The following is a 15702-nucleotide window of genomic DNA, read 5'->3' as shown; positions in this document are numbered from 1 at the left end:
CTATGAGAAAAGGTGAAGGTTGAGAGAAAGGGGGAAGGAGAAGACAAGTGTCACTCATCTCACCTTGACAAGGTTGCTGACTAAGGAAATCTAGGGATGGTTGGAGAAAATTTAGGCATGAGAGGACAAGTGGACTCAAGTCCTTCCTAAGATGTAGGCATGTTGGAGAGAATATAGAAGAAGGTTATGAAATATGTGTACGTACATAATATTTCATTAAATTTGGAGGTTGAAGATAAGTGGCTAATAAATGATTTATTATTTTAATTTTGTTTAATTGATTTAGCCACATTATAAATGAGTTGACAAAGAAAAGATGAAGTGGAGATGGAAGGTGAGTTGGAAATGAAATTAAATAATTGAAGAAATCATAAAATATTTGAGACTATAGGATAGAAGAATAATCATTAAATATTAGATATTCAAATGATTGGAGGAAATAATTAAATATTAGATATTTAATTAACCGATTAAAAGAATAATTAAATATTTATATATTTAATTAATTAGAGGAATAAGATAGATGAATTAATCAATTAAATATTTCAATTAAATTAATTAATAGAAAGACACGATATGAATTAAATAAATTAATCTTTTCAAATTAACTATTTAATAGAAGAATAAACATTAAATAAATATCAAATATTTATTTAATCGCTCATAGCCATTTTTATGTGTATACATTAGCTATGCCAAATATCTTTTCAGTTGGTTCCCTTGGTGCATCAAGAAGTATCTTTGCATAAGACTCAATAATGTTCAAATCTACTTCATAGCCCATCTTTGTTAGCCGAATGGTTCGAGGAGCAACAGCCTCCATCCATGTCTCATCTCTCTTTATTACAAAACATATCTATTTGTCATATTTGTCCATAATACTTTGAGGAATCCTTTCCCTTGCCTTCATCTTAGTTTGAAAGTTCTTAAAATAATCTTTTATCAGTTTGTCACCATCAGCACCTATGCTGGTAATTGCTTCCATAATATGTCTTCCAATAGGGATTTCATAAGCAAAGTCTTTTGGACCAATGTCGGGGATCTCCTTTGTGAAATAAAGAATTAAGAATACAAGTAAGCTACCAAATCTAAAGGTTCCTTTCTCATCACCCTTGATCTTCTTCAAATTGTCTATTAGTTCATCCTTTAGCCATTCACAAATATCAATCTTTGCACTATTCTTCACCATTTCATATGCACTATGTATACAACTACTAGAAACAAAATTTAACCTATTTGTATGAGCAACTCTGTAGCCAATCACCATACTCACATATTTCACATTCTCATCAGTGATATCACTAACCCTAAGTGATCTGGTATCAGATTTGGCATCGGTTAGGTTCATAACCACCTTGTTTGGGATCTTCATCTTCTTCTCAGGCCTTGTACCGGTAGAGGGTAAACCACTAACTGCCTTGATTGCCTCCTTTGTAATTTTAAAAACAAAATCTAACCACATAAATTCACCATGAACTCTGCTAAGTACAAGTCGAACTATCTCATCCAAAAATTTAGGAATGTTTAAGATATCAACAAATCCTAAATCCTCAACAATCTTATGCTCTGGCTTGATGAAACCTTGTTTATCAACTATAACTTTTTGGTATATGTTTTTCAAATCATCAAACCCTAAATTTTGTATGTTGCAATGAATATATATTCTCAGATCTTCAGCAAAAGCAACTCCCTTTAGAATTTTAGAAAATGCACCAATAGAATCCTCTTGCTTAGCAATCTCAGGAATGATCTTAAAGATGGGTCTAGGGCACTTAACATTCTCTACCATAGTAGGGTTTGCAATGAACTGGGGAACAAAAGATGAACTAGCCATGATACTAAAATAAATACCTTTTTTGCAAGTGAAATCCTCTGAATTGCCCTGAAAAATGTCTTAGTTGCTTTGCCTCCTAAATGCCTTTTCTCTCTTTGCGCTCTTCATAAATTTGAATTCTTTGTGATTTGAAATGAGAGGCTACAATGCCTTTATAACCAAAAATTTTTCCAACAACTACATTAAATGCTTCTAGTTAAGTGAAAACTTAACATGTCAGCCGGTAAAGAAGAAATATAACTTCTTACCATCAACTGAGGGTAAAATGCATGATTTTCAATTTGTTGCCTTACCCCTAAGGATTATTCCTTAGTTGGATGAAGAATCACCTGTCAGTGCAGGATTAACCTGTTATGTCGGTGCAGTGATAGATTCATCATTACTCTGATCTCTCTTCCTAATCCATTGTTTTGAAAATTCTTGCTTGATTTCAGTCACTTTTTCTTTGCCTTTTTTATTTGATCCTTTATTGTTCGTCGATATAGTCTTGCTTCTACAAAATTTTGCAATATGCTCAATCTTGTTACATGCATAACAAGTTACATTGTTTCTCTAAATAGCCTTTCCATAACCTTGACCGGTTTGAGTTGTGCATTGATTAGATAAATGTTCAAATCCACCACAAACGTAGCATTTCATATTCATTCTACAATTGTCTGAGTTATGACCATTTTTATTACATTTGGAACATTGACGCATGGGTAAGTTTGTATTCTATTTATTTCTAAATCTACACCGATTTTCTCTAGGACCAAATTTGGTTCAATTAAAACATTTCCCATTAAATTTATAAGCATTAGATTGCCTTACCGGTTTGTTGTGATCATGATTGTTTGCAGTCCCAGAGCTTTCTCCATGTTCAAATCCAAGTCCAACTGTTTCTCCATCAAGTTTCTGACTTTTTAGCATATCCTCAAGATTATCTGAACTTTTCTTGAATTTGTCTTTGTATTCATTTGCAGTGATCAACTCACTTTCCAAAGTGCTAACTTGTCTCAAAATTTCCTCTCTATCATGTTGCATGTGAATAAAATCAGTTTTAAGCATATCATTTTCATAACTAAGCCTTTGAGATTCATCAAATATTTCATTAAGTCTTCTAGCCAAATCTTCTTCATTCCTCTTTCTATCTTCAATATCCTTGCATAGTCTCATGGTTAAATCTTGCATCTCATTCTTCATGTTACTATTCTCTTGTCTCAATTTGTCTGCAATATCTGTAAGAGTTTCTTTTTCTTCATCATCTCAATTTTGCGATTGCATGTGTAATTATTTTCTCTTATTCTTTGCTATAACCAGGTAATCTTGAATTGCTTTGATAAATTCTCAAGCAGTTCTGAGTTCATCTTCCAATTTGATATTCTTCAATTTTTCTGCATCAAAATTTTCAAGAGCTCCTTCCAATTGTTGTCTCAAACTTTCCATCAGTACCTATTTCAGAATCTTCCTCAACCTATTAGGATTTTGCAAATAGAGGACTAGGCTACTAGATACTCGATCAGTCCAAATGATACTAAGAAGGGGAGCTAAATCAGTGTCTAACCAGTAGCTGAGATATTTAAACATGTTTGCAACTTTACAACCCAACTTAATGTACCGGCAAATAAACAATAATGCAATAAAGAGAAATAAGAGAGACAACATTAATGCACACCATAACACAAGATATTTTGGTGAGGAAACCCAGTAGGGGGAAAACCTCGGTGGGATTTTTGACCCACAATATTTACTCACTAGCCAATATAAATAAATATTACTAATACAATAGGGGCCTGCACATGCAGGAAGGCCAACAGCCTAGAGCTCACTGCTCAATCACAAAAAGGAGTCACACTGACTACAAAATTGGATGATTAAATCCAATGATAATGTACTGCTTAAAATAGTATCTACAATGTTGGATTCAGTACTGGTTTAAGCTCTGTCAAATACCTCTGCCATAAACCTTTCTTCATTCTTCTCGGCTCTTATTCTCTCATCAAAATTATTACATCAAAATGCATATACAGATATTCTCTCTCATAATCCTCTTGCATTACCTAATTACATACCATCTATATTCATTACAAAATGACCTATAAGATCTCATACATAAATGAGTCTTTACAATACATCATGTCGGCTACAAATAATTAATTACATTACAATATAATTCACATAATCAAAAATTTATCTTATGTCGTCCTGAGTGCCGATGTGATTCATTATCGGTGTAAATTATATGTCGGTGTAAATGAACTTGTGTAGCTATCGGTGTCGGCATGCAAAGTATATTGTCGGTATAATCTATAGAACCCTATTACCAGTTGGTTGCCATCAATAACAACATCAACTATTCTCATCTGAGTGTGTAATGCCCACAATCTTCCCCTTTGGCATTGATGGTAACACTCATGAGAAAAAACAAAAACCAAAATTGCCCATAACTGAAAGTGCTCCCCTTGAGAAAATGATCTCCTTTAGTATATCTTTTCTCTCTATCACTCCCCTTTTGACATCAATGACAAAGGTTGTCAAAAAGAATCAAAAATTCAAAATTCGACCTCGATGCCTGTAATGTGTTATGTACAATCTGAAAGATGCCTTCTATAATCAGATTAAGTCCTTGAGAAAATTTAGAACTATCAGAAATGATATCCTCTGTCTGTCAGATCATGTCGGTAAGATGATGCATTTGTTCCTCTGGTGATCTTCCTCCTAGAATAGAAGCCTTAGATAGTCTATTGCGGTGTGTCAACAGAATGTCCAATCTAGGACCAAGTTTGTTCTTTAATTCACGGTCTTTTGACCTTAATCGAGCTTTCTCCTTTTCAAGTTTTTTAATTTTCTCCTCATATACTGTCATTTCTTGATCTAAAACTGAAGTGAGTTGAAAAGAACCAATCAGGTTATCTGCTATATCATCAAATTCCTTCTATGTCTATTTAATCTAATCATCAATATCAGCAGTCAAATGGTGTGGCTTGCAAACATCTCTATACAATTCCTTAAAATCCAATTTTTTTGAATTTAGTGTCGGTATTAAGGAATCTCACTTTCCCGTATAGTCCTCAATAGATTTATTAAAGAAGTTTTTCTACTCCTTATTTATCCTTTCTCTAATTGTCTCCTCATTAATCTTATCAATCGACTGAATATTAGATGAAATGAATTTAGACAATGTGTCTAACTTACCAATAGAGCCTACAAAATCATCTACCTTACATGTCGATGCTATCTGTTGTAAAATAGGTAAGGTGTCATCAATAGCCTTAAATGCTAAGGCATTACATTCAGTGATCTTCTTGATAGAATCTAATAAAACATACATCACATTTGTAGGTCTGAAGTCCATGGTGGAAGGGCTAGGCTCTGCAATAACTTTCTTTTCTTCAGATACTTGTCCAATTTCTTTAACCACTTCTTCCTTATTTCCATCATTGGCCAATTCTTTATCCATTTTTGCTTCCTTTTGCTCACTCTATGTGTCGACTATGTTTTCAACCTTACTGCCATCCTTACTTTCTGACTTGTTGACTGTCAGTTCAAGTTCTTTCTCTGTCAGTTTCTCGACCTTCTGTTGAGTGTCAACATTTGTAGGTTCAGTTTGTACTTTTACCTCTGCTTTTGCTTGTGCTTCTGTCGGTTTCTCAATGTTAATCTGAGTAGCATCTGGGATGGTATTTGTTATTTTAACTTCAGTTGTTTCCTCAATATTCTGAGAGTCAATAGTGTTGATCGGTGACTCAGAGATCTCAATATTTGTGGCTTCAGTTTTCTTGACTTCAACATTCTCGGAAGATTTATCTATAATTACATTGATATCCGGAGTGTCTACATTTATGGTGAACATAATGTTTGACTTCGTATCAATATTCTCAGTGTTCACTTCCTTTGTTTTCTCCTCCTCATGTTCAACCTATTCCTCTACTTTTTCCTCAACCTGTTTCTTTGACACTGCCGGTGGTGTGTCTTCAGCTGGTGGGGGTAGGTTATCCTTGATAGTCAAGTTAGGAATACCACCAACTTTGTTCTTACCCTTATCACCTTTCTGATATACTTTCATGAAATATTTATCTATTTTTTTGTCTGTCCTTTTCTTCCTTATTCTCTTTTTCTACAAATAATATATCCCATCTATCAGTCATTTCATCAGCAATTTCTTTGACTCTACCAGCCATTAAGCTAACCTGTTGGTGACCACTAGCAAAATATGACCAGTTGGATTTTGCAATCAATTCTTCAATCTCCTATCGGGAATTGATAGGGTGAACTACCAACAATGCTTCAACCTTTAATTTCTTATCTAATTCCATTATAGACATTCTTTTTTCCTCAAGTTTCAGTTGGTTCCCTTGGTACATCAAAAAGTATCTTTGCATAAGACTCAAGAATGTTCAAATCTACTTCATAGCCCATCTCTATTATCCAAATGGTTCAAGGAGCAACATCCTCTATCCATGTCTCATCTCTCTTTATTACAAAACATATCTATTTGTCATATTTGTCCACAATACTTTGAGGAATCCTTTCCCTTGCCTTCATCTTAATTTGAAAGTTCTTAAAATAATCTTTTATCAATTTGTCACCATCAGCACCTATGCCAGTAATTGCTTCCATAATCTATCTTCCAATAGGGATTTCATAACAAAAGTCTTTTGGACCAATGTCGGGGATCTCCTTTGTGAAATAAAGCATTAAGCATACAATTAAGTTACCAAATCTGAAGGTTCCTTTCTTATCACCCTTGATCTTCTTCAAATTTTCTATCACTTCATCCTTTAGTCATTCACAAATATCAATCTTTGCTTTGTTCTTCACCATTTCATATGCACTATGTATACACAAACTAGAAACAGAATTTAACCTATTTGTATGAGCAACTCTGTAGCCAATCACCATACTCACATATTTCACATTCTCATCAATGATATCACTAACCCTAAGAGATCTACTATCAGATGTGGCGTCGGTTGGGTTCATAACCACCTTGTTTGGGATCTTCGTCTTCTTGTCAGGCCTAGTACCAGTAGAGGGTTAACCAGTAACCCCTTGATTTCCTCCTTAATAATTTTGAAAATAGAATCTAACCACATAAATTCATCATGAACTCTATTAAGTACAAGTATAACTATCTCATCCGAAAATTCAGGTATGTTTAAGATATCAACAAATCCTAAATCCTCAACAATCTTATGCTCTGGCTTGATCAAACCTTGTTTATCAGCTATAACATTCTGGTATATGTTTTTCAAATCATCAGACCCTAAATTCTCTATGTTGCAATGAATATATATTCTCGGATCTTCAGTAAAAGCAACTCCCTTTCGAATTTTAGAAAATGCACCAATAGAATCCTCTTGCTTAGCAATCTCAGGAATGATCTTAAAAATAGGTCTTGAGCACTTAACATTCTCTACCATAGCAGGGTTTGCAATGAACTAGGGAACAGAAGATGAAGTAGCCATGATACTGAAATAAATAACTTTTCTGAAAGTGAAATCCTCTAAATTGCCCTAAAAATGTCTTAGCTGCTTCGCCTCCTGAATGCCTTTGCTCTCTTCGCACTCTTTATCAATTTGAATGCTTTGTGATTTAAAATGAGAGGTTACAATGCCTTTATAACCAAAAAGTTTGCCAACAACCACATTAAATGCTTCTGGTTAAGTGAAAACTTAACATGTCTATCGGTAAAGAAGAAATATAACTTCTTGCCATCAACCGAGGGTAAAATGCATGATTTTCACTTTGTTGCCTTACCCCTAAGGATTATTCCTTAGTTGGATGAAGAATCACCTATCGGTACAGGATCAACATGTTCTGTCGATGCAGTGATAGATTCATCATTACTCTGATCTCTCTTCCTAATCCATTGTTTTGAAAATTCTTGCTTGATTTCAGTCACCTTTTCTTTGCCTTTTTTATTTGATCCTTTATTGTTCGCTGGTATAGTCTTGCTTCTACAAAATTTTGCAATATGCCCAATCTTGTTACATGCATAACAAGTTACATTGTTTCTCTGAATAGCCTTTACATAAGCTTGACCAGTTTGAGTTTTGCATTGATTAGATAAATGTTCAAATCTACCACAAACATAACATTTCACATTCATTCTTTAATTGTCTGAGTTATGACCATTTTTATTACATTTGAAACATTGACCCGTGGGTAAGTTTGTATTCTATTTATTTCTAAATCTACACTGATTTTCTCTATGACCAAATTTGGTTTGATTAAAACATTTCCCATTAAATTTATAAGTATTAGGTTGCCTTACTGGTTTGTTGTGATCATGATTGTTTGTAGTCCCGAAGCTTTCTCCATGTTCAAATCCAAGTCTAACTATTTCTCCATTAGGTTTTTGACTTTTCAGCATATCATCAAGATTATCTGAACTTTTCTTGAATTTGTCTTTGTATTCATTTACAGTGATCAACTCACTTTCCAAAGTGCTAACTTGTCTCAAAAGTTCCTCTCTATCATGTTGCATGTGAATCAAATCAGTTTTAAGCATATCATTTTCATAACTAAGCCTTTTAGATTCATCAAATCTTTCATTAATTCTTCTGGCCAAATCTTCTTCATTCCTCTTTCTATATTCAATATCCGTGTATAGTCTCATGGTTAAATCTTGTATCTCATTCTTCATGTTACTGTTCTCTTGTCTCAATTTCTCTGCAATATCTCTAAGAGTTTCTTTTTCTTCATCATCTTGATTTTGCAATTGCACGTGTAATTTTTTTCTCTTATTCTTTTCTATAACCAGGTTATCTTGAAGTGATTTGATAAATTCCCGAGCAGTTCTAAGTTCATCTTCCAGTTTGATATTCTTCAATTTTTCTGCATCAAAATTTTTAAGAGCTCCTCCAATTGTTGTCTCAAACTTTCCATCGATACCAGTTTCAGAATCTTCCTCAAGCTGTTAGGCTTTTATAAATAGAGGAATAGGCTCTGATACCAATTTTTATATACTCGATTAGTCCCAAAGACACTGAGAGGGGGGGTGAATCAATGTCTAACTGGTAGATGAGATATTTAAACTTGTTTGCAACTTTACAACCCAAATTAATGTACCGGTAAATAAACAATAATGCAATAGAGAGAAATAAGAGAGACAACATCAATGCACACCATAACACAAGATATTTTGGTGAGGAAACCCGGTAGGTGAAAAACCTCAATGAGATTTGTGACTCATAATATTTACTCACTGGCCAATATGAATAAATATTATTGATACAATAGCGGCCTGCACATGCAAGAAGGCCAATAGCCTAGAGATTACTGCTCAATCACAAAAAGGATTCACACTGACTACAAAATTGGATGATTAAATCCAATGACAATTTACTGCTCAAAATAGCATCTGCAATGCTGGATTCAGTACCGGTTTAAGCTCTCTCAAATACCTCTGCCATAAACCTTTCTTCGCTCTACTCTGCTCTTATTCACTCATCAAAATTATTACATCAAAATGCATATACAGATATTCGCTCTCATAATCCTTTTGCATTACCTAATTATATACCATCTATATTCATTACAAAATGACCTATAAGATCTCATACATATATGAGTCTTTACAATACATCATGTCGGCTACAATATAATTCGCATAAACAAAAATTTATCTTATGTCAACCTAAGTGTCGGTGTGATTCATTTCCAGTGTAACTTGGATGCCAATGTGAATGAACTTGTGTAGCTGTTGGTGTCGGTATGTGAAGTCTGTTGCTGGTATAATCAATAGAATCATGTAGAACCCTACTACTAGTTGGTTGCCATCAATGACAACATCAACTATTCTCATCTGAGTGTGTAATGCCAACACATTAACCTTATCATGGAAAATGATTGTGACCATCCAAATATTTTTTTGACCTAGATAGTCAGCATTTCATTTGCATGGAGATAAGACACAAACATGAAATGTTTGTGTTCACACCAGACTCACTATGTCCTCAATGGTCCTAGGCCACCATATCCTCTGACAAGCCATAGTGTTACTAGAGAATAATCCACTAGAAGATATCAAGTGATTATGCTCCATCCTGGCCACTCCAGTGCATAGACATCCTTGAGAGACATAGGAAGCATTTCACAAAAGGATAAATTCAAAGAAGAAAAAAGGACCTAAAACCAAAAAACAATGAGATCCTCATGCCACGGGTCTTTTTTGCTATAGATTTTTACATTTTTTATTTGGTCACAGTTTTTATAGTATCTTGATAAAGGACAGACATTAATAATGCAAACAGGATCACCAGTCCCACTAGGATGTTGGTCTACTCAAATATTAATTTTGTTCAAGCAAAAAGGTTGCTTATGTCTCATTTGAAACTATCTAACTCCATGAAAAGATGGTTATTGTGAATAAGACAAAAACTTTATCATTGATCGACGACATGCAAGCGAAACCTTATTGTGGATTGTGAGTAGAAGAAGGAAGGTATAAAAAATGATGTTACTCATAAAATGTGATGCCAAGAATCCAATATCATCACTAGGTCAAGAATATACCCCCAGTTAGGGATAGGACCTGATTATTTGGATGAGGCAAGGGTGGTCAAAAAATGTTTATTATGGAGGGTGAAATGACCTTAGCTAGAACAATGAAAATCCATGATGGGGATGGAAAGTTTATTATGAAATGACAGGTTATAAGTGTGTGAAAAGTGAAAGGATGATGTGTAATCCTAAAGGAGGGAGGAGAAAAGTACCTACACATGGTATTGGTTTCTCATTTTTCACCATGGTACTTGTCTAGGGCGCCACCGAAGTGGTTTTCATTATTGGAAAATTTTATTTTTTACTTTTTTCAAATTTTATTTTTTTATATATAATTTATATTATATTATATTATAATTATTTATTTATTTATTATTTTTGTGTCACACAAGATGTATGTTTTCCAAGTTTTCATCAAGGTGTATTTTTTATTTTTATTTTTTATTTTTTTAAGGAATTCTCTGAAGGACTAAGTATAGAACCTATGAAGGTGCATGATGTTGATAGGATCTTCAATCAATTCACCTTTGGGAGTAGATAGTTGATATACTCTAGATCTATAGACTGATGTGATGATGTAGGGGCCAAGCCAATTCGGTTCAAATTTTCCTCATTTCTCTTGGTCTTGCTAATTCTTAGGATCTCGTTTGAGAACCAAGTAACCTACCTCAAATGTACAAGATTTCACTTTATGATTATAGCTTCAACACATGCACTGGTTTTATACTTTGAGATGATTGAAAGCATTCTATCCATGCTCATCCAGTAGTTCAAGAGCCTAAAGTCATGAGACTTTGTGATCTTGGTCACTGATAATATTGTGCAAGGAGACCCATAAAGATGGTAACTCAACCTCAAAGGGTAAAATAGATTTAGTGTAGTAGAAAAATGAGTATGGTGTGGTGCCAATGGGCATGTGAACACTTTTATGATAGGCCCACAAGGCAGGATTAAGTTGTATGTGTCAATCGCGGCCAACATAATTGATTAGGTTCTTAAGGATTTCAGAGATAGTTTTATTAGATGCCTCAACTTGATCCTTGTCTTGGGGATAGTATGGAGTGGAGAAATGATGTTGGATATGGATTTTGACATAGATCCCATGAATATTGATTTTTTAAAGGATGCCCATTATCCATGGTGATGAAAAGGGGAACACCATAAATAGTGTATAATATAGTTAAGAATGAATGTGGCAATCCGTTTACCAATAACTTGGGTGAGGGGAATAACTTTAATCCTTTTCATGGAGTAATCACTAGAAATTATTATGAACTTATGGCCATTAGAGGATGGAGGGTGAATCTAACCCATAAGATTGATTCCCCTTTGACAAAAGAGAGAAGGTGTTGTGATCAGTTGTAGTTCCTGTGTTGTTGTATGTATTAAGTCTCCATGAATTTGGCATTGCTTGCATTCTCTAACAAATTGAAAGGCATATTTCTTGAAGCAGTCATCGGTGAGGAGGGACCTCAAGGAGATCAGCCCAAACCAGTTAGCAAGAGTAAACACAACAAAAACACATAGATATGATGGAGGAAATGCAAAACAAATAGTTTTATTGAATGAAATTTGATTACATCCAACCAATAACAACCGGGTTACAACATACCGGCACACAGACCTAGTAGAATAGGTCACACCGAGACCTTGATTCGAAAGATCTATCTTCTAGGAACAATCTATCTCTGATTGATTCTAATTCATCTTCAATTTATTCTCCTTGATTACATTCTAAAGCATATTGCAAATTAATATATCGATCCAAAGGATCTAGTCGGCCCAAAAGGGATCAAAACCTGAAGAACAAGACCTAATGTGCAAAATGAACAAGGTTGGCCTCCACCAAGAGATTCCTCTAGAAAATCAAAAGGATAAAATGTAGAAGGTTGGCCACATGCCAAGAAACATAGAGATCAATGTCCAAGGCTCCACAAGCTTCGGAATGGGTTCTGGTAGATCACCAGAATAGGTCTCAGGCAACCAGCAACAAAGGAACAACCGGTAACAAGAAACTGTCAAGAAAACCAATAGCGATATCTTGTCAGAAAGTGATCCAAATGAGACATGGAATGAAAGTAAGAAATATGATCAAGTCTTCAAGCAGAATCCAACTCCACAGGATCCGGTGAGCCAAAACCAAGACACACAGAAAGGAAAACTGAAACTGCAAACAAAAAACAAAACATAAAAGAAAATATTTTTGGTTGATGCAAGATTGTTGTGAATCGAGGATGCTCCTGCATCATTTCTCCATAGTGGGCTAGTAGTAACCAATCCTCATTAGTTTCTTAGCGAAGATTTGACCATAAGAGTGAGCCCACATATACCTTTGTGTACCTCATCCAGCATAATTTGGAATTATTCATGCTCTAGACATATGTAAGGAGAATACCATCGAGACCTCTTTGATAGAGTGTATTGGCAATAATTACATAGTGGTAGGTTTGAAAAATAAAGATATGGCTTTGAGTGTTAGAAAGGTTAGGTGGAAGAGTTTTATTATGAAGGTAAGTGAAAATATCACCGTACCAAGGGGAATCGAGACCAATAACACATACAAGCTCAGATGGAGGGATATCATATGCAAGTACCAAGGGATTATCCACCAAGAACTCACACCAGGTTGTATTATATGGCATGTCAATCAAAGAAGCCATAGTAGCCATCGCATAAATGGCTTTGATGTTGTCTCTAGGAATATATTTAAAAGTTATCTTTGTGAAGTAATTCTTGAATTCATCTACCATTTGTTTATAAGGCATCAATTTTTTCATCCTTTGTCTAATATTAATTGTTCATTTGTAAGATAACTTATTGGGAATCATCAAAAACATGAAGTTCTTGGATCCTCCATTGAACTACAATTCGTACGCTTGTAGTGAGTGCCTCATATTTTTCTATACTGTTTGTACAAGGGAATGATAATATATATAATTTTCAAATGTAATCTCCATGTGGTATAAAGAAAAAAATTCTCACACCTACTCCATGTTGTGTGAATGATCCGTCAAAGTAGAGTTGCCCTAATTTTGAAGTTTTGACTACTAGGATGGATTCATCTAGAAATTCTAAAGTCAATGGATGATCATCTATCATAGGTACATCTTCTAATTGATTTGCAATGACTTGTCCTTTGATGAATTTTCTCTTAACATATTTAATATCAAATTTGTTGAGGATCATTACCCATTTTTTCAATCTGCCTATAAGAGTTTCTTTGTTGAGTAAGTACTTTAGGGGATCGATCTTTGCTATGAGCTTTTTTTGTGAGTGAGCATGTAGTGTCACAATTTTTGCAAGGAAAAAACTATGGAAAGACACACATTATTGATAGGAGTTTAATTCATCTCATATCCCACTAATGTGTGACTAATGTAGTAGATAGTTCTTTCTTTTCCTTCATAGTCTTGTTGTGTTAAAAAGTTCCCCCAATGTTGTCATTGTTGCTGATATGTAAAGGAGTAGGGGATTTCCTTCAATCGGTGGCATAAAAATAGGAGAATTCATGAGATAATATTTGATTATATTAAAATATTTTTGGTACTAATCATCCCATCTTAATTTTATGTTCTTGTGTAGAAAATATGTGAATGGTTGACACTTTTCTACAAGTTGAGAAATGAATCTTCAAAATGACTATAGCTTCCCTTGTAATGGTCTTATCTAACTGATATTTTTTGGTGGAGGTGTTCCTAGAATATATTTGAATTTTTTTTATCAACTTCAATACATCATTGTAATAGTATGCATCTTAGGATCTTCTCAAAGGTTACCCCAAAGAAAAATTTCTTGAGATTTAATCACACTTTGTCTTTCTCTAGTCGAGTGAAAACTATGTCTAAAGAGCCAAATGACTTTCTCTTATCAATGATTTTCCCAAAAGGTAATCTACATAGTCTTCCATCAAAGTATGCATCATATCATGAAAGATTGTGGCCATAGCTCTCTGAAAGGTAGCACCAACATTTTTTCAGCCAAATGGCATGACATTCTAGAAAAAAAATTCCCAAGGACATGTGAAAGTGATCTTATGTTTTTCCTCAGGCATCATCTTAATCTCACTATAGCCAGAGAACCCAACCATGAGTGATAATATTATTTGTCCAACTGTAAGATTGACAATTATGTCTATGTTGGGTAGTGCAAAGTCATCCTTAGGAAAAGCTTTGTTTATGTCTCTAAAATCTATACACACTCAAATAAGACCATTTGTTTTTCCTGAAGTACAAGATTGGAAATCCTTTATGGGTAATCAATAGGTCTGATGAAATCAACATCTAGTAATTTTTCAAGCTCAACTTGGACTAAAAGTGCCACTTACGGATGCATTTTTCTTAATTTCTATTTTACTAGTTTTTCATCTGGTGCTACCATTAGATGATGGATGACAAGATTAGGATCTAAACTAGACATATCAGTGTATGACCATGCAAAATTTATTTGTTGTTCCTTGAGGAATTTGACAAAATTGGGATGCTCTTGTTCTGACAATGATCTTGCTAGGTTGATGATATGCAGATCTTGGTCAATATCAATATTAGTTTGTATTATTTATTTGGTCAATATCAATATTAGTTTGTATTATTTATTTGACCAACACAAGTGATCTCTCATGATAATATGTCAATGGGAGAGTTTCAATCTTTCCATCCTTTGTCACCTCAAAGAGGTTTTCACCATTTGATACATCCTTTCTTTTTTACTTTTTCAATTTCTAAATGTGTTTAGTACAATTTTCACTAGAAGACCTTTTGTTACTTATTTTTATATTTTTGGGACTGAAAGGCTTGGCACCCTCTCCAAAGTAAGTCACGTTATCAAGTTCAATGATGAATCCTCTCTATGGTCCCTGATAGGAATATCATCTCACAATCTAAGGTAATCAATGATAGCCTCATCATTTTGGAATGTCTCAAGTTGTCGATGCCCTTGTTGGTCCCAATCTATGAGTTATGGGTGAACAAGTGGAAGGCCATCAATTTGATCAAGATTAGAAGAAGTAAAGATAAAGACACTTGAGTCTTCATATATGTCAATGATTTCATCAAGTTCATCATTGGTACTCTCCTCATCAGTTTCTATTGTAGAATAAATTTGATCGACACTACTAGAAGGACACTCAGCAACAGGAGTTCTCACTTTTTGTGTTTAGATCTACAGCTTCGAGACATACAGGGTTCGAGATCCCAAAAAAAAATTATCCATGCTTCACCACTAGATTTCTTATCTTAGGGTGTTTGACTTGCTGGCATTTCACCAACTCTAAACATTTTCCAAAAGTAGGTTCACCAAGCTCTCTTAAAGTTTCTTCAAGATCATAGTCACTAGATGACTTATTTGAGCCCCATTCCCTTTCATTGGAATTATAGATAAATGGT

The sequence above is a fragment of the Cryptomeria japonica genome, chromosome 9, assembly GCF_030272615.1.
Source record: "Cryptomeria japonica chromosome 9, Sugi_1.0, whole genome shotgun sequence".
Taxonomy (NCBI): domain Eukaryota; kingdom Viridiplantae; phylum Streptophyta; class Pinopsida; order Cupressales; family Cupressaceae; genus Cryptomeria; species Cryptomeria japonica.
Note: the sequence above shows the minus strand (reverse complement) of the source record.